The 19,381-nt window shown below is 40.3% G+C and overlaps 1 protein-coding gene across 1 annotated transcript in view; it reads left to right on the top strand.

The window, feature by feature from the left end:
• Window positions 1–19,381, top strand: part of LOC145989870 (alpha-(1,3)-fucosyltransferase 7-like) — a 147,890-nt gene that overhangs the window by 62,023 nt on the left and 66,486 nt on the right. The window contains exon 2 of the mRNA XM_083125337.1: window positions 11,953–12,022. The gene's annotated coding sequence lies outside the window, so the exon portion shown is untranslated. The remainder of the gene's footprint in view (window positions 1–11,952; window positions 12,023–19,381) is intronic.

Below are 19,381 nucleotides of genomic sequence, written 5' to 3'. Positions count from 1 at the left end.
TATAGTAAGTGTGTGTGTGTCCTAAGCTGAACGTTACAAAGTATAAATTCAAGGCTGAATACTGTTCTTTCGCTGCCATAACAACATTCACTTACAGTGTTGAATGGGTGAAGCAAAACATAAGTGTTGCATGGCATTATCTAGGTGTTCATATACTCATATCAGCGGGAGGAGTTGATATTTGAAATTGCCTCTCTCAATAAATGTCTAAAGTAAACGGTGACGTAAGCAGGCGCTCAATTATCATGGTCCCGATAATGAGGCTGGCGGACAAAGGGCTTGTAAACCAAACTCAAGGGAAATGGTGGCTGGCGTGCACCGTACGGGCGAGAAGATCGAATGCATCAACTCGAAGTAATTTGCACCGTAATTACCCTAACAGAACATCAGGCGTACCGTTGGAAGATGTGGAGAAGTATATGTACACAAGAATGGGAAAGAAACGTTGCAACATGTTTTGCATACAATTCTCTGAATAATCACGTGTGTTTGCAATCAGCCATTATGGCAGTGATTACTGAAGGCCCCTGTTAAGACGCTAATTGGTCGAGACTGCTTCTACACGCAGTAGGGTCATGGTGAACCAGAAAAGCAGCTGCCCCTTAAAAGTTTTCAGAAAAAATATTATGACTGTGAATATATAATGGAAACATTAGTACTATAGATACTCTTCTGTATCTCAGAACTTTGTGTCCTTACCCCCCCCCCCCCACCCCTGTCATTGGCCACTCTCATATTATTCAGTTTAAACTACATATTTAGTGTGCGATGAATTACATATTCGAATTGAAGATATTTATTCATTTCTCTAAAATTTATCTTGTTACAAAATGCATAACTAATCTAAACTTTACGATACTTTATTCAATGTATGCCTGAGGTAACATTAAAAATGACACCAATTATAAATTAATAATACAGACTTTTGTCGGTGGTACCGAAGGACAGATTTTTAGAGGAAAGTAAAACGGAAGTAAACGTCCATACTAAATATGGTGGATTAAAAAATACATATAAAATATACGTTATCATCAACCTATGTGTCATTTAATTCTGTATAATTCCAGCGCGACGATGTACATTATCTTCCTCCACTATAACCTAGTAAACAAAACTATTGGTATTCAGTAGAGCAGAGATTTGTAATTAACTAAAATCTTAAATATCATCTTCTTCCCACCGTAATTCATATAAACACACAGCGCAAGATATACATTTGTAGATGCTTTTTTTAATGCCACATTTAGTAAATTCGAAATTTCCGAAAATAATATTGCATTATTAACTTACGTGCAAGTAATAGTATTTAATGATATTAAAGAGGAAATAAAAAGCAGACTAATTCAGGAAATGCATTTACTTTTCTCTTCATAAACGTTTGTCTTCTCGTTTAATATTTAAGAAACTAAAAATTAAAATATACAAAACAGTAATTTTGCCTGTAGGATTATATGGATGCGAAACTTGGTCCCTTACATTGAAAGAGGAACATAAATTAATAGTGTTTGAAAATAAAGTCCTTAGGAAAATGCCGGACCCTGTGGCTGAGTGGTTAGCATATCGAGCTGCGACACCAGGGGTCCGAGGTTCGAATCCCGCTCGGGCATGGTTGTTTGGGAATGTCTATTCATCAATTTCATCATTTCATCACTCATCCCCATCTTCGCAAATTAGCCAAGAGTCACAAAACGAGAAGTAAAATAAATAAATAAATAAATAAATAAATAAATCCTTAGGAAAATGTTTGGACATAAAAGGGATGAGGAGACAGGTGAGTGGAGAAGGTTACATAATTTAGAACTGCATAATTTGTATTCATGCCCAGATATTATTAGAATAATTTAATGAAGAAGACTTAGGTGGGCAGGCCATGTGACGCGAATCGGAGAGGAAAGAAGAGTTCACAGGATTCTTGTTGGGAAACCCGATGGTAAGTACCTGTAAGAATGCCAAGACGAAGATGGAGGGATAACGTTGAGATGGACCTAAAGGAAATCGGTAGGGATGGAAAAGAGTATATAGTTCTTGCTCAGGATAGGGACAGATGGAAGGCCTGTGTTGCTGCAGCCATGAACCTTCGGGTTTAAGAAGGCTAGAGAGTTAGTTAGTTAGTTAGCAAGTAATAGTCTGCTTTCGGATCACATATACCACTGTAATGGTCTCTGTGGTGTACAGGTTAGCGTATCGTGCTGCAAAATCTGAGGCCTCACTTTATTATCATCATTGTCATCATCATTCCCGCTGTGAGCTCAATGACATGAAACTGACCCCAGACAGTACTTTCCGCACGACAGATTAAAAACTCTTTTCCGTAATGTTAATAGCAGGAAAGTTACCCCTATCCTTCTGTAGTTTACCAAGTCAGGTGAATCGGCCTGAAAATACAAAGCACGATGTACACTCCCCCTCCGTGAAGAAATCCGTACCAGATCTTTCAACAGGATGACTGCATTGCGAAACTGACGTTTCATCGCCTTCCTATGTTATCTTCGGAATTTTATCGACATCGGTCATCTTGAAGTCTTGAAAGCTCGGTCCGCTTTCGTTATTGATTTATCCTTCACTCTTGCTAGAGGCACTGACGGTAAACCTGATGGTAAGAGACCTGTGGGAAGGCCGAGACAATATTAAGATGGACCTGAAGGTAACTGGCCAAGAGCGGATTGATCTTGCCCAGAGTAAGCAGATATGGTGAACTTATGTTCTGCGGCAATAAACCTCGGATTTAGGATTACCAGAATGTTAGGGGCACTGTTCGAGTCGACCTCCCTGGCGGAGTGGTTATCAAAGCACGCTACGATGTCCAGGGGTCCCGGGTTCAAATCCTGGCCTCGGCATAGGTGTTCTTTCTGAGTATCTCTTCACCAGTTTCATCATTACATATTATATATAATACATGAAATAAAATGACTTGGAAAGAGTGAGGCAATGATTTGACATCAATAACAGTAAAGTGCTGATAATTTTTGTATTTTTTAAAAAAATCCAATACATTACTTTTTTTTAAAAAAAACTCAAAGCGCCCCCCTCCCCGCCTCCCCCAGGAAACCATATACAGCACAAATATCTGTTTCGGTTTTCATGAATGCGTTCATGATGCCCACATTACTGTTTCTTATACCGAGACCGTCTTGCAAACTACGAGACAAGAACGAGAATTAAATAAACCCCTTTAAAATTGAGACGAGATGGAGACATAGTGGGAGCTTGCACAAAGGGTGGAGATGTTCTTCAACGAATAACGTAATAGCCCACAACAATGTGGGAGGGGCATTTTAAATCCTACCCTGAAGACTACCGCAACACAAGTTCACAACAATTCACGGCCAAGTCAGCTGCTGCAATGCCTCGAGTGCAACAGGTTGGCGAAGTGGCATGCGCACGAGCGGGCATGTGGAAAGTGCAGACACGTTTCGGAACCGGGCTGTCCTTCCAGTTTGTGAAGCAATTTATTACGTGGAGCTGGTTCTCTCTTCTTCTTCTTCTTCTTTTTTTTTAGCCCCAACGTCTTCCCACTGCTGACGTCATTCCGTGCATGACGAAGGCAGACGGGATTCTTGTTCCTTCCGAGGACTCCGTCCGTCACCGGGAAGTTCGCTCTCGAGGTTCTTCGCCCGAAAGATAAGCCACAAGTTCTCTACTGCTTGGAGGGCGTTCCAGCAAAGGTCAAAGCCTGCTTCAAGTCCACTTTATGCACAGATAGGTTAATCGAGGATGAACCTGTAGTTCAAAGAGGGATCTGAACCACTGTGTGCCTCAGCCGGCGATCGAATCCAGGACTCTTTGACGACGTCAGTACTATGCCACAGGATAGTAAGGATTGGTGCCACACAAATTGTCTTCTGACTTGCGAAACGAAACGAAATGTTGGGGATCATCTGGAAACTAACAATACAATTGAATTATTTTCAAAACATTTTTGTGTTGGATTTTTTAAATTTTTCTGGCGGTACGCAACTCGGAACATTATATTGTTCACGAAATGAATGTCTATGTGTGTGTGTGAATATATGGATGCACTATTATTTATGAACATACCACAATATTTTTGAGTAGTTCCCATGATGAACACGGTGACAAACGAACACAATAACAAACTAACTTGAAGAGTAAAAAAGAAGCACTTTATATCAAGAGTACTGAGCAAGACGAATAACCGAATTACAAAGTAATATTCGCATTTTTAAATTTATAGAACTGTCTTCTGGTATTTTATATTGGAACCGTGTATGCTCTAAGTTAGACTATAAATTACTATGATAAATGTTGTATGCTGATAGTGTACCAATTAATATTTATCTCGTCCTTACCCAAGCATCGAAATTTGAGTTGTCGGTAATAAATTTGTGTATTCATAAGAAAAAACGTTTAAGTTACATAAAAAATACACACATCTCGTGCACAACTTTGTACATTTTGAATGGTTTTGAAATTCCTATGATTTGAGAAAAGTTCCACATAACAGGCTCATACTCAAAATTTGGTCTGTTATATGCGCAAAGAATTGTAATCGGTACATTAAGGATATGAACGTTTAGCCATTTAAATAAATTAAAATTATAATTACGACATGGAATTACATATACCAGGGTTTCCCAAACTTTTTCGTTCTACGGTGCCCTTAGTGTTTCAAGGTCTTTCCGCGTCGCCCAGGTCAGAATGTAGGCCTATCTAACACTTGCAACGCTCAGTTAGTGTGGTTAGATTGGTTGACTTAAGCTAAAAAATAAACACGTATTTCAAATTCAGAAACTTTTTATGTGTAAAAGTTCTAAATAAGCACATATTTGGAAGAATCATATAATTTCAGTGAAAATATTGGAACATTTCGCGGCGACTTGTAAGCCAGCCACGGGCACCCTCAGGGCTCCGCGGCGCATACTTTGGGAACCACTGAGTTATTCTATAATTTTCTGTCTAGTCTACAAATTAATCTTCTACGTTCCTTCTTTGTGGAACAAATTATTTATTTTCGGAATACAACAAGATAATTTCCTGTCAAATAAAGTTTAGTTTTCACTTATCGCTTCACGTGCATATTTTAATTTTTTTTTATTTGCGGAATTAAACAAAATTTCAGAAACTTAATTCTCTAAAGAATTAAACTTCCTCTTAAATTTAGTGACAAACTTCTAAAAAAAAAAAAGATTTAAAATAAGACGAATGCTTAATTCCAATTTTCTCCTCCCGTACCTCCTCTCAAACTGGAAATTGGGAATGAAATGTATTTTGAACCTGGAAGCAAAACCGAGCTGTGCGTGTTAAGCAATTTAATTATGTTTTCCTAGTTTTATTTACTTACTTTTTGTATTTATCCAACGCTCCACAGCCTCGTAACAACCGGTTCATTTGTAGGGCACGACACGACATTCCTCCACGAAGAATAAGTAGCATTGTCCCGGCGGGAACAAAAGAACCGCAAGCAGTTTACAAAAAGATCTTTATTACTCAATTTTCGTGAGGCTCCTCGGGAGATGAAGAGATCGGTCCGTGCGTGAGAACATTGCTCTGGGTCAGCGTACAGCTTGGAATTGCAAGAGAAGACTCGGCAATGTGTCATTAGGTAATGGGACGGTTGTATGAGAGGAACGCGAAGTGGAGGCGGCGAAGAGACTAGGTTCCATGCGCTGGGATGAAGTCACAACAGTTCATTTCGATACTGTCTTCTCCTCTTACACGGGTCTCTAAAGTCCTCTTGCCATGAAGATCACGTACAGGGGTCGTCATACTGAAATTAATTTAACGCTGCACCCTACGTTGTGACGCACTTTCACGATCCCGTCCAATATATGACGCCCTTCCGCTAGCAACGACCTGTTTCTTGATGAGTTAGGTGTCAGACGTTTTGATCGAGTCTCTAATCCTGGTAAACGCAGACTAATCATTTTTAATTTAAATGAGCACTTCAGGGAGTGGATAAGGAGAAGAGGTGCCATGAAGTGGCCTTCAAGGTTTCCGGACTTAACCCCATGTGGGAAATTCTGAAAGACAAAGTTTTTGCCGTGAAGCCGCGAGATTTGGAACACTTGAAAGAACCAATAGAACTTAATTTTTCACAAATATTCACAATTGTGTAATAGCATCTGCAAATCAGTATTAAAGAGGTGTAATACGTGCATCGAAAAGAATGGCGACCGACATTTTGAACAGGTAATTTATATGTCTATGTAAATACAAACAGTAACATAGTTTGCATTTTCGGTAAACTGACTTATGCCGACCCTTATATAACCCTTTGGAGCAGCGTATGGTACTGTGGAATGTATGAACAATGCAGATCATGTGTACTAGGTGTAGAATAGGGAAGCGAGCAAAACATCCTTAAAGATGGCGTCGTCCAAGAAAGCATATGAGCATTACAAGAACATAAGAGGCTCATACTACGGTAGGACATTATTCCCTACAGTTTCCACCAGCTTCCTGTGGCATTCTCTGGCATTTCTGTCCCGAAGAACGGCTATTTTGATAAACGAACGCTGTTCACGCCGTGGTTCCAAGGAATCACCATTGCTCTCTGTATAATAACCGTTCAGCACACTGCCATCGAGGGACGTGTTCACATAAAACAGTTGCCATGTTCTCCGGGAAATACAATCAAATTGTGATACCACCGTTTAACTCTGACAAAAAATCTCATAATAATGCTACATGATTCAAACAAGTCCTCTAGATGTAAGTAAACCAACATCAATTTCATCATATCATCACTCATCCTCATCTTCGCGATATCAAAAGTGGCAGAAAAGCGAAGAAAAATAAAGTAATCAATCATTCAACAATACTCGCTGTCAGCTTGCAAAGATGGCTGTAGTACTCAACACGTCCACGTCGTATGAGCAGCGAAGTGTTATTCGTTTTCTATGGAGCAAGGGACGTACGTCCATCAAGATCCATGCGGAAATGCAGCCGACGTATGGGGACAAGTGTCTCGCTTTGAGAAGTGTGCGGTGGTGGTGTTGACATCAGGAAAAAGCGCCAAGAGATTCGATGTACACAATGTGGTTATTCTCCACGATAACGCGAGGTCTCGTGTAGCAAACAGGACCAACGACAGACTTCAATCATTCGAATGGGAGATTCTGGAGCATGCACCGTATAGTACAGACCTCGCCCCCAGTGATTTCAACGTGTTCGGTATACTGAAGAAGTTCCTGGCAGGACAGAGCTTCATTTGCGACGACGAATCGAAGACCGCTGTCCAGCGGTGGTTCCGCGATTAACCGGCCGAATTCTGCAACAGCGGCATCTCCAAACTAGTGAAAATAAATATGAGCAAAGACTTTTCGATTTTCCCTCGCATATCCTTCGAGCTAAGTAGATTATAATGAAATGCCTCTTCCGCTTCTACCTTTAAACACCAGGTAGGAAACGCAGGGAAGGGGCAAAGTTCAGAGATCCCGTTCCCCCATGGCAGACCACGCCCAGTGGATGCCTCTCCACCGCCTGTGTGGTGACAGCCTAACATCGCATGCATGTCATGCTCGAACCTTACGGCCCGATGCACGTGATGCAAGAGTTCTTTGTTGCGGTCGTCTTTTGTTCCATCCCGTGATGTTTCCGCCGTCTCAGACCCTCACTTTTGGCACATCTGGATTCATCTGACGTGTACGTTACAGTATTTCGAACGTTCCAAGCGAACGGGAAGGGTACACACAAGGAAAACACAACGGGATCACAATGACGTGTTTCCACGCAAGTAATGTAGGCGTTTTGCGTATAAGAAGTGGATAGATGGTTCTGGGGAATAGGTTAAAATGTTTGGAGCCCATGTTCAAGAATAACGACATTATGTGGGGGAGGGGGGGGGGCGCTCTTAGGTTTTCGGATACGCTGTATCAAAATATAATAAAACGTCCATGTTTTTTCTATCCCAAAATCATATATTCGTTTGGTAAATAATTTCAGATAATTTTCTTAATATAAACACTGATTAGAATAGATTGGGCAGAGGGCAGGCGATATCCACTATTAATTGATTGATTTGCTTTATTTTACTTCGCTTTTTGTGCCACTTTTGGCTTCTTTGCAAAGATGAGGATGAGTGATGACACGATGAAATTGATGAAAGGACACTCACGAACATACATGTCCAGGCCGGGATTCGAATGCGGGACCCCTGGCATCGTAGCGCGATGTGCTAACCACTCCTCCACGGAGGCCGGCGATACCCACTAGAGAAATGACTAGAGAAAGTGGAACCCCCAAATAATTTTAGAGCATCTTTTACAGTTGAACTTTTGTTTATGCCGAAAATATATGCATATTTTTGAATCCACAGTAAGGGATACTCAGTAATTTCCCTGCACACACACACATACCACGATAAAGTTATCAATCTTGCGCGCCCCCTTCAAGTCATAGGAAGTCGGTGCCACTGTTCTCCACTATAGATCTCTAACAACAGTATAATTAGATTATTTACCATAAAAACATAACCTGAGTGCATGAAACCAAGTCTCTATCGTGAATAGTTTTCTAGTATTGATCAATTTTCTATTATTTCATGACGGACAAACATAACAAATAATAAGTCATTTGATTAATATGTATGACCTCGCCTGTTGGTCATGAAAGGCACCGAAATATCATTTATGTAGATGAACACAATAGACATAGCACACAATAATGTTTATAACCAGATAAACTTACACGCATTCTACTGCTGGAAACTCCTGTCTTTTATTTAATTAAGGAATTGTTTTCATGGACTATTATCATTTTTTTAAAAAAATGACTTTTGCTTTTTCATAATGAATCATTACTTTCATGTATAGATTTTCAATGTCCATGTCCGATATCAAGCAATTCTTTACATTTATGTTAAAATTGGGCAAAGACAGGGGAAGAGAAAACCACGGGTATTTGTCCCATCAAATTTTCGGGGACGATTGGGTAATAAAGCCCTGGGTTCGAATCCCGTTTTAAGGAAATGGATGTGCTTTGATTGATTGATTGATATGTTGTGTTAAGTCCACTTTATGCACAGATAGGCTAATCGGGACTGGACCTACAATTTAAAGTGGGATCCGAACCACTATGTGCCTCCATCGGGTATCGATCCCGGGATCCCTTCATTACAAGGCGACGAAGTTACCACTACGCCATTGGAAGGCCCTAGAAAATGGATGTGTGTGTGCATTATTCATCTTCATCGTCGCGATTACCACAGAGAGGTAAGAAAGTACAATGACCAAACCGAAACCAAGACAGAAATGGAAATCAACATGTTACGGATTGTGTGAGTAATATTCTATTTAGCAATCTCTTCCCGATCTCTCATCAACGGTTTCTCTCCGCCTCAACTGCAACAATGTTACGCATGCTTATGACTCGGTTCCATAAGAGCAGCCCCGCCTTCTTTCGCCACACGCTCACCTACTTCCGCCAAGGAAACCAGGAAGTGGAGACGAGTTCCGGATGCTGCACGGAGCTGGACCGTGTAATAGCCACATATTCCCTGGCCGCCACACCCTGGGAAATTGAGCATCACCTGTCACGGTGCCTCCGCTCCAGATTACAGTTATAACGTTTTTCATCTCCAGCTCTTCATCTTCTCCCGCGAGCGTGGAGTACGTCTGCAGCACGCGCTCTCTTTATTGTTCTCCACAAGCCGCACCTCGCCATACCCGTTACCAAACAGGAGTCTGCACCCTCGACCACAGAAAGCGTTCACCAACATTCCCGTTGATGCATCATGTGATTGCAGCCAGATATTTTGGCACCCTAGGCAGGATTGTGGTTTGGCGCTTCCTCAGCCTCCCGCACTACCAAGCATCGACAATTTTTTTGTGCGTCCTTCGATATTTTCTTCTTATGCCATAGTTTGTGATATTTACATCTTAAAAAAATTGAGATGAGGAAACGAAAGAAAACTCATTAAGAAATAATATAGGCTATACCAGGAGTGTATATTCTAGGCTAGCTAGGCTTTCTGCGAAGCCTGAAGTCTAGAGAATAAAATACAGGAGGAAAATCAATCAGAAATTGTAAATAAAATCATTCTTATCAGTGAGATGATGATCGTGATTCTGGAGTTTGCAAACTGATTTCTTGTGAGTTGGTAACCTGATTTCTTATGAGTTGGCACCCTGATTTCCTATGAGTTGGCACCCTGATTTCCTATGAGTTGGCACTCTGATTTCCTATGAGTTGGCACCCTGATTTCCTATGAGTTGGCACCCTGATTTCCTATGAGTTGGCAACCTGATTTCCTATGAGTTGGCAACCTGATTTCCTATGAGTTGGCAACCTGATTTCTTATGAGTCCAGACCTTAGACTCAGTATACGCCACTGCGTTATATTTAAAGATTAGTAGTTTGCGTTTCTGATTTTTAAAGAGTTCAGCATATTTAGGAATATTTCACTTACGTCTTACTGCAATGGTTCCCAAATTTTCTCGTTTCGCGGCGCCCGTAGTGTTTCAAGATCTTCCGCGGCGCCCAAGTCAGAATGTAGGCCCATCTAACACTTGCAACGCTCAGTTAGTGTGGTTAGTTTCCTTGCCTTAAGTTAAAAAATAAATATTTTATGTGTAAAAAGTACTAAAACCATGTGCAGACTAACAAGTAAGTGTCTTTTCAGTGAAAATATTGGAACATTTCGCGGCGCCCCTGCAAAACTGTACTATTACGATTTTGGGAAACAGAAAATTCCAGTAGTGTGTTTCCAGAACATATGCCAACAAAAGTAAAAAAAAGAAAGAGATTAAGAATAATAATAAAAATAAATAAAACAGAGTGCAGTATGTTATCAATAGAAGAAAATTGTAATTGAAAATTAGTCATCTCAGCTTGAAAAAAATAACATAATTTTAAACTATGTCCTACATATAATTCTAAGTAAAATTTATGAAATATTTATAAAGCCAAACTGATATTTCAGAAAGAAATAATTAGAATTTAACTTTTCTTGCTTTCAATGAAGTAGAATCATCAATTATCCGTTCAAAATTGACAATTTTAGGTATTTCTTTCTTAATTTATAATATTGAGAGTAATTTCGTTTTAACCTCACAAAATCGAAAAGGATTTATGATAGAGATCTTTTCGTGACGTGGTCGAACAGGTTATGTACCGAGTTGAGTGGCGACATCTATTTTTACGTGGTGACCGCGCGAAGGAAGTATCTAGAGGTCACTTCATCACTTGAAAATCTTCGATGGGAACCAGGACCGAGTAACATCTTATATGTTTTCCCTCTTCTCTTACTTCTGCCAAGTGTAAATTTCTCCGTCGAATATTATGATTTTGTTGTGTTTTCTTAAATAAACAAATAAAGGAAAACGCTTTGAATGACGTCCTAGACTTGAGCTCCCTTAGCCCACACTTCGATACGGGCCTGCGTGATTATAAAAACATAATGTCACCAAAACCACGCCCCCGGAAAATGAGTATGAGTAGGTGCTTGAAGTTCACTTTATGCACAGTAAGGCTAATCGGAACTGGACCTACAGTTTAATGTGGAATCCGAACCACTATGTGCCTCCACTGGGTATCGAACCCGGGATCCCTTGATTACAAGGCGATGATGCTACCACTGCGCCATCTGGGAGGCCATCCCTGAAAGTGAATGTCATTCTTAAAGTATTTATTTCACACAAATAATTGTATTTCAGTCACAGTAATTTATTTTAATTATTATAAGGACGATGCAAAAAACTGATAACATCATACTGAAGGAGTGTTTTTTTGGAAAGCAACACAATTAGGGGTGAAAGTATGCCTTGTCCCCCCTCCTTTACAAAATACCTTGCTTGCTCCTCCCTGGAAAGAGTCCTGCAGACGTCCAAGACTGCTACGATAATGCAGGAATACTTTCAAATTTGTTAGTGTATTTTGTAATATAAATGAATTTTTCGAAATAAAAGTTGTCTTTCTGCCTATGTGAATTGCAAAAAGTCACACGTTATTTGCTTTATATATTAAATTATGAAATTTTCTCTTATTTTACAGATGCACTCTACTGGAGCCTTCTGCATATTACATACGTTCACTCAAAAGTCCGAGACATCGTTGTAATTTGGTAAGTATTTTTGTATTTGAAAAATAAGAATAGAAATTGTTGTTATTCATTTACTGATTGGTTTGGTTTATTTTACTTCGCTTGTCTGCCACTTTTGGCTAATTGCGAAGAGAACGATGGGTGATGATATGATGAAACTGATGAAGGGACACTCACAAAGAACGTCCATGCCGAGGCCGGGATTCGAACCTTCGACCCCTGGCGTTGCACCGTGCCATAATTTGTCTTTATATAGTGTAGAGCAGACTTCGAATGAGGTTAGAACGGCGCGCTACGACGCAAGGAGTCCCAGATTCATTGTGAGTGTTCTTTCACCAATTTCATCATATACAATAGTCACTCATCCCACCTTCGCTATTAGTCAAAAGTGGCAGATTGTCACGGTATCTAGTGACATGTGAAACGCAGTTCGATATAAATTATTTTTGTTTATTGATTCATTTATGTTCAAATATAAAAGTGTGAGGTTCTTTATTTTGTGGATAAATTTGTATCCGAGCCAGACGTCGGGAGTTGGGGACGGGTTTTTCTTGAGTGACAGCGGAACTGTCTTTTCGGCTTAGAACATGACATATTTGCACTAACACGGAGAAATGGAAAGGTTATTTTCGTCGAGACCGGGCTTCAAATCACAGCGGGGAGCGATCCCATGTTTCACGGAGGACCAGGAAAACCAGCTGGAGCCCAAGCCTGCAAGTATCGAAGACGCCTCGGGGATCGCGTTTCAAGACAATGGACAGAGGTCATTTCCATCCCCTGGGAAACCGAAGCGAAGCCACACCTTAGCGTCATTCCCAACGGACAAATTCGAAAGGGACATATAAACAAGAGTACCCCGATTCCAGACACAGTTTTTACCCGGATTTCATAGAGAGAGCATCTCCGCGCTACACTCTCGCGTGATTATTGTTTTTGTGTCCGTGGACTTCGTTTTCTTACGTACCGTGAGCGAATTGCAGATAGAGAGTTACCAGTGAGCGCCTTATTTTGGTGAAGATTACGCGGTGATTTGTTTTTGCCAAGCGTGGACTACATAATAATGGAGGGCTAAAGAAGATAGAGAAGGGAGTCCGTCGACTCCCCTGACGCCTGCAACGACGCCGAAGCCAGTCGGACGACGCCAAAACCAAACACTGCCCAAAGCCCGAAGGACGCTTCCAGATCGACGCCCCAACCAAAGCCCGAAGGACGTTTCCAGAACGACGCCCAAACGAAGCCCGTCACCAGATAGAGATGATTGCAGATCGACGTCCAATTGATGCCCGACACTGGAGAGATTCCTGACCGGTGCGTGACCACGTACACCCGACGCTAGTGACAAGAGGAACGCCCGAAGTACTAAGGAGGTGCAAGCACACCATATCGTCGCAATTATTCTTCGTCGCGATCGACCTCGGAGAACAATTTCGCCACAAAGGAACCGTGTGCAAGTCCCGCGTCCCGGAGAGATGAATGACCACGCGATGTAGCAGAGTCCGGTAGAGTATACTTCAGAGGGTCTATGTCAATGTAAACGTGCATTGTTAGTATCAACACCGTACTGTTAACGCCGAAGTCTCACTAATTTGCAAAGTTACTCAGGAAACCCCGAACCTAATTTCCGTGTCTGATAATTTTTGGTATTGTTGTAAAAAAGAGTTGTTTCATGTTCAGATGTTCTAATTTAATTGTCTGCATTCAGGGTTAGAAGCTCCATTCCATTTCTTTAATATTTAGTGTAAATTGTCAAAGTGTGCTCCATTTTTTGTGTAACCGACCGCCCCGTCGCGCCATTTAACTTGTCAATACCTGACTGATGAGTGCTTTTAAATTGTGGAAAGAGTAATTTTTATTGCAAGGTCGTGCGCATGAAGTAGTATTATTTGTTGCATAGTGGTTATTAATGTAAATTTTTGCTCGCGCCGACGATTGATTTGTGTATTCCGGCAGCTGGAGCCAATTAAGTTTTTGCATCACTATGTAATTGTGTAGTTGTTCTCATTGGACGAGAGAGGCTTATGTGTATTACCCCCGTCCGAGAAACTTGTTAAATGTCGTGCTTACGACTGGATGCATACGTTCATTCGAACGAAAGATTTAACCACGCCGACCCAATTGTCTTAGTTAACCGCTTTCCGAGGGCTGGCACTTAAGTTAATTTAAAAGAGCACAGGAGCTGGCAGACAAATGCCCTAAATTCACATGAAGGTTTAAAAATTAAAAGTAATGATATGTTAATGAGATCCATGATTTGTATCTATACTTCACATGTAAAAATACCTCATATGTGTGAAAGAGAGAAAGAGTGAATGTTGTGAGCGTTTGAGGAGGCTTTGTAAACAGTTGTTGATTGCAATATTTTTTTGTTGTTACAATATATATTCACTTTTTACCGTTCGTCAGTGTTGTTATTTGACGTTTTTTTTTCAGGTACCGGATATTATGCTATTAGTGTGTTATGATTGTTCGAATCTACATATCCAAGGTAAACAAAACAGTGTAACATTTCAAGGTATTAATCTCCGCCTCGCAATAGTATGACAATAAACGACCGTCTCAGTACCGAACTTGAAAACCTGGACCGAGAGTCACGACCGGTTTCCCGTATACATAACAACGTTTGGCCCCGTGCCGTGGTATGATTGACACGTCATTTCGGGAACGTGAGTGCACTTGTTACAAGATAAGCGAAGTAAAATAAAGCAAATAATCAATCAATTCTATGGTGTTCTGGAAAAGACACATATGTCACAAACTGCAATTTTATCTTGCTTTCATCCAAGTCACACCGAATCAATTAAAGGAAAAACTAGTATATTTTTATATTTGGCATGTGTAACGATTCTACAGTGATGATCCAACATGCATATTGTGTCTGTAAGGTTTGCTATTAAAAGAATAAACATAAATGTCTGCTGTAAAATTGCGTTTTTTGACTTGTGCTTTTCCCCGAACAGCTTAGAATTTATGTAGTGTAGATTTGAGAATAAAGTTGGATGTATAGGGTGAGGCAGTCAAACGGGAAGATTTAAAAAATTCACAAAAAATGGAGAAAGCAAATATTAGTTAATTTTTGAACATGAATGTACTGTACGTACATTTGTTTAAATTACTAGTGTACCTGAAAAATGTTCATTTTTTTAATATGGTGTCAGTAAGATGGCGTCCTTGGTTTGCACACATTGTCGGAGTCTCAGAGTAAATCTGCCCATGACGTTATGCTGACATATTGGTAACCTTTTTCCTGCCTGTCCTGGATGACTATGACCCACATGAAAAACACTCTTCCAGCAAGATGGTGCAACTAGCTATACTGCCAGAGTGTCTATGGATGTGCTTGGACTCGCATTTCATGGTCGTCTCATCCCGATTTGGCGGCTCCTGACTTTTTCCTTTAGGGTTACCTCAAATCCAAAGTATTCAAGGACAACCCTCCCAAGAACCAGGTATGATTTGAAGGGCGAATTCGGCAAGAGATCCACAACATTTCGTTGGAGATGGGGCGGATTTACTCTGAGACTCTGACAATGTGTGCAACACCTAGGACGCCATCTTACTGACACCATATTAAAAAAATGAACATTTTTCAGGTACACTAGTAATTTCAACTCATTTACAGTACATTCATGTTAAAAAATTAACTAATATTTGATCTCTCTATTTTTTGTGAATTTTTTTAATCTTCCCGTTTGACTGCCTCATTATAGATATTGAACAGCATTGGAAGAGGATCCATGAGCCCCCTGTGTGGTCCTTACTTTGATTTTTTTAAAAATAGGAAGCTCACAGCTTTCAGCTAACTGTGAACCATTAGTGAACTGTGTTGCTTTAGACGGAAGCACTATCCCTTAGCATTTTTGATAGCATAAATGCTTCCAATAATCTTATAGCATTTTTTATAGCAGACAGTACTTTAAACGGAAGCACTTCCTGTAACATTCGGATTAGCATTTGCGATTGCGAGGCAAACAGTGTAGAGAACGTTAAATAATATATGCAGCACGAAAGGGATACGAGATGAACCGGTATTTACAATTTAAAAAACAAATGTATTCTTCCGTACGTGTACCGTATGCGCTATAAAGTATGGATTTAAGCAGTGCCATTGATTTGTACCTAATACCTTTTTATAGGAAACGCCATTCCTCTTGGTTGAATAGTTATCGACTTTTAAAATTTGAAGTGATACGTTGTTTACATCTCACTTGGCCGCCATTACAACTGCACTCGTGACCTAGAGCTCGCCTCTGATTGGCTATGCTAAGAAAAATGCCACGGAAATAGGACCGATTCCATCCTTGAGAAATGCCATGAAATGTGCCATAATGTTTTCACTTTACAGGTTAGCATTTTGGTCATGGCATAAAGAAAAATTCTAAGGAAAATGCTTTCGTCTAAAGTGGGCCTTAATTTACCATTCAGCATGTCTGGATTGCTGTGTCGAGGCATGTTAATGGTTGCATCACACACCACGCTCGAAGGGAACAGCCTTGAAAAGGTTCGTACAAAGCCAAGCTCTAATTCTCCCTTGTATGTAGTGGCACCCGACGCCGCCACACTCCACCAGGCAAGGCCTTCACACACCGCCACCTCCTCGCGTGTTGTACGCACCCAAGGGATTTTATTACGGCTCACATGTCTCGCTCATTGAGCGTACATTTACACCTCGAGATAAGAGTGGCTGCTGCTATCTTTATCGTCTGGACGATGCATAATAACCTGCTCCAGCATTTGCGTTTCAATACTCTGTACTCGGGAATTAGAGATTGTTTGCTTCCGTGGAGGCACATTACTTCGGATCCCAATTTTAACTGTAATTCCCGCCTCGATTATCCTGTATGTGCATAAAGTGGACTTAAAACAAAGAACTAAACCCAAACGGATATTAAACGCAGCTTTCCCACATCAATGAGTATGAATGATAATCAGATGAAAGAACAATACTGTACCCATGGGCGTCCGGAAGGGGGGGAGGGGGCCGTGGCCCTCCCTGGAAAAAGAAAGTCAACCTAAATTATGTATTTCACACATATAATTTCATTTTAGCCACAATAATATGTGTTAATTATTGCATGAACACCATAAATTCAAATTTAAGCAGTTTTTTTAGGGAACAACACTATTTTTGGAGAACATGTGCCTTGTTTGCCCCCCCCGGAAAAAATACATTCCTTGCCCCTCCCTGGAAAAAATCCTGCGGACGTCCATGACTGTACCCACAAAATACCCATACTGCGGCCGAAACTTTAACCCAAAACTGGAAGCCTGACTATCGAAAATTAACCCGCTTGCCTAAAGATGTGTCTTGTAATTAGTACACACTGTAATTCCAAACATAATATTTTTTATGAAGTGTTCAATTGTTACCCTCATTTTAGAATATTTCTTGTACGTCATGTTCTGAAAGTCTGCTATGTGCTAGATTCCAAGGGATGAAAGTATATCTTACCATTTTCTTCCACTATATTTTAAGATCCACATTAATTATTATAGTGCGTATTTAAAAATTGAAATCATAATGATCATTACAAGGTCATATGTTTGATGGATGTTGTTTATGCATCCCTGTTATCCACGACTATAAACAGATAATCTCAAAACAGGGGGATTACTTGATAAACAACAACAACAACAAACAATTATGATGAACATACTAAATTTATTATTGTTTATCTGCTGTTCCTAAGAATAATCTGTCGGTACAAGGGCGGCACTCAATATTTTGCAAGTAAGACCAGAATGGAAGTTGATTCCGAACTGGGATATATGTATTGAACTTCGAGTGACGTCACGTGTATGAGTCAATATGGTTCCTGGGGTTTGAATAACCTATCCACATTTTATATATTTCTTTTCAAGAAAAATTAACATCCCTTCATCAACTTTTGATAAATCAAGTTCCTTTCAAATATACGCAGTAGCGACGCCAGAAATAAATAAAATATATTAAGTTCTAAAATTTGGGTGTCAAGGGGGACGGCGCATTTCTAGGGCTCACCTTACCTTGTCCCCCCTTTTAGCTACACCGCTGAATGTACAACGAAAGAAACAATAACATCCCTTCAAACGAGACGAACAAAAAGGAAGTTTGAATTAGAAATACTTTAAAGTCCACGTTTATTCACAGATAGGCCAATTAGAACTGGACCTACAGTTTAAAGTGGAATTTGAACCACTATGTGTCTCCACCGGGTATCGGACCGGGGATGCCGTGATTACAAGGCGACGTCCTTACCACTACGCTATCGGGGAGACCGAATAGAAAGAAAAGAGTTTAGAGGAGATACTATAAGAATGAAGCCTATTAAGTACTAAGGCTCGTTAGCTATTGTTCAGCAGAATAATATAAGCATAAATAAAATAAATTATGAGAGAAAGAGGAGGAAAGAGAGACCAATATGAGTGGTGATAAGAAATAGGAAGATAAGAAAGCAAATAGGGGTAGAGGTAGAGTAGAAAGGAAGCAGGAAGTGGATGAAGAAATGTACAGGGTGGCTCAATAAGTCACTTAACACCCTCAGTACAAGGCCACTGCAGCGCGCAACATAGAAATGGTGATGACCAATCGTTATCAGGCCAAAGGGGAACCACATTGACGCCACCCACACGGTCGGCGGCCATCTTGATGTCCGCCATCTTGAATTCAACTTCAGAATTTTAAATGGGAAGGGGGTCGTGCGACATATCAAAATGGGCTAGAATTTCACGAGAAATGCAATGGTGAAGGTTTTTTCGACGTATCTTTAACCAGTAAAAAGTTATGACTGAATTCTTGTACCAATTTGCTCCTTTTCGAGGTGTTAGAAAAATGCCTTAAAATTTGTTTAGCGCTTCGGTAATGCATCGAGATCAAAGTGACGTCTAGGGAGAGACGTTCGCATGCCATTGCACATTATTTTAATCGGATACATCCATGAAGAGCTGTGCATTATGAATGGTTGTCGCGAACAATTTACAGTGTGACGCTTCCATTGAATTAAAAGTCCTTCACAGTGACAAGGCAAATGTTTATGTCCATAAGGAAGTTCATAAACAGAATATTCGATGATTTTTATCTGATAACTAACTTTGGACAAAAACTGGTTCATAACGTTCCCATAAGTGTTCTGGTGTTCTTCCCTATTGAAAAAACTCTGTAAAAAGTACCTTCTTCCATAAGCAAGGATGAAAAAAACTGTTTATTTAACAAATCCAAGTAGCCCTAAGCATTTAAGGTTCCGTTGATGGAAAATTGACTAACCAATCGTGTTCCACACAGCACGCCACACCATTAACTTACCAACACTAACCATTCAGCTTTGATCTGTCGAAAATGGGCTATCAGATAAAAAAGCATCGAGTATTCTGTTTATGAACTTCCTTATGAACATAAACATTAGC

The sequence above is a fragment of the Lepisma saccharinum genome, chromosome 7, assembly GCF_977018435.1.
Source record: "Lepisma saccharinum chromosome 7, izLepSacc3.1, whole genome shotgun sequence".
Classification (NCBI taxonomy): domain Eukaryota; kingdom Metazoa; phylum Arthropoda; class Insecta; order Zygentoma; family Lepismatidae; genus Lepisma; species Lepisma saccharinum.
The sequence above is the reverse complement of the archived record's forward strand: the minus strand, read 5'-3'. Positions and strand labels throughout refer to the sequence as shown.